The sequence below is a fragment of the Marmota monax genome, unplaced genomic scaffold, assembly GCF_021218885.2.
Source record: "Marmota monax isolate L192 unplaced genomic scaffold, Marmota_monax_Labrador192_F-V1.1 WCK01_AAM20220418_F8-fsc00081, whole genome shotgun sequence".
NCBI classification, from domain to species: domain Eukaryota; kingdom Metazoa; phylum Chordata; class Mammalia; order Rodentia; family Sciuridae; genus Marmota; species Marmota monax.
In genome coordinates, this window is record NW_026695234.1 from 1,872,589 (window position 1) to 1,874,292 (window position 1,704).

At 34.9% G+C, this 1,704-nt stretch overlaps 1 long non-coding RNA gene across 3 annotated transcripts in view; it reads left to right on the top strand.

Moving 5' to 3' along the window:
* The window catches only part of LOC124088890 (uncharacterized), a 259,076-nt gene that overhangs the window by 214,832 nt on the left and 42,540 nt on the right, over nucleotides 1–1,704 (top strand). The window lies entirely within an intron of this gene.

Consider the following 1,704-nt stretch of genomic DNA (forward strand, 5'->3'; position numbering starts at 1 on the left):
TGTGTGTGTGCGGGCGCGCATATGGGTGTACTGGGGACTTCTTTTGCAATAGTATTGGCAATTTTCTGAATATAACCTCAGTAGGGGGAAAATGTAGAATGTAATTAAAGTAGGATGTAAGAACAACAGAACAAAGGGAATAGTTACCAGAGTAGGTATCTTTACTATTTCTTTAGGGTTCCCATTGCTGCTTTACTTTGATCTTTATCATAATGCCAAACTGCTCTAAGCTTGAAGCTTCAAAAATATTTCATATTCTATGTAATATGGAAAATAGTTTGAATTGGAAAGCACTAAGTTGTAATGATATTGTCTTTGAATTCACTTTCTACTTTGTACAAATCCATGTTATAATATCTAATTTCTCAGAAACTAGTGAAAATAGGGAAAAAACAGTTTGGGAAGAACTGGCCTTTGGATTTTCTTTACTGAAGGGAAACTTCTTGGGAAGTTCAAAGAACAGATTCTTCACTATTCATATTTTGCAAACAAGATCATTTCTTTGACAAATGGAGGCAAGTGGAACATTGTCAACTCAGATAAGTGTGTCTCCCTGATAAGTGAACTGTTTAAAGATAATCTCACTAGTCCCCTACTTGGGAAGTGATCGAAGCACTCTTAGATAAGTTTAAACCAAAAAAGCATGGAAAATATTTTTGCCAACTGTTTCTTCTTGGCTTCTTGGCAAAGACTAACAGTTACGTTCCCTATCTAGGGACTATCTCTTATGGGCCAGACCGGATGATCTAATAGGTCTTTATAATCTCTCAATACTGTGACTTTTATCCCCAAGTGAACTACATCGTTTATTTACATAGAAACACACTCCAGGCTTAAGGAAATGCAGAATGACTGATGCTAAGGAAAGTGAGCCAGTATGACTCAAGAGTTCACTTTTTTCCTAAATAAGAATAAGCAAATTAAAATCAGGGACCTTCTCTCTAGTTCTCCTCCAGCATCTCAGTATGTAGAATTTAGATGTCAGAATTCCCCAGTAGTGAATTAGATTTCTGCCACCAGCAAATAATAAATGTGTTACCCTGTTAAATCAGAAAACTCTGGCTGTACTTAGCAGGAAAGCTCTTTGATGGAGATTTGGTTTAATTGTTGTTTTAATTTCAAATTCTATCCCAGGCACATGGGAAATTAAAAATGTTGGGAATAATAGAAAAATAAAAATTGCTAGAAAAATACAAGCATGATAAATAAAACATAATCACTGTGCATTTCAACTTTATTAAGAATTTGTTTTTGTGCTGCAGGCTACATTTATCTGACAAATGAAGCACTGGAAGGAATCTCAATTTTTTAATAAAACTTTGTTTTTCCAGGACTATGTTGGCAAAGACAGCATTTTAAAAGGAATCTTTCTTTTTTCTTTTATGTTGTACAAACATTTTATGGTTTCTCCATTGGGTAGTACTTGAGTGCTCTGGAACTCAAAATCAGGGCTGTTTTTATTGCCATTCTGATGTTTTGTTTTTTAATTGACCCTCCTCCATAACCAGCATTGGGAACCTTACAAATAAATATAGGGCTGGGGATGTGGCTCAAGTGGTAACATGCTTGCCTGGCATGCGTGGGTCGCTGGGTTCGATCCTCAGCACCACATAAAAATAAAATAAAGATGTTGTGTCTACCAAAAAACTGAAAAATAAATATTAAAAAATTCTCTCTCTCTCTCTCTTTTATATATATATATAT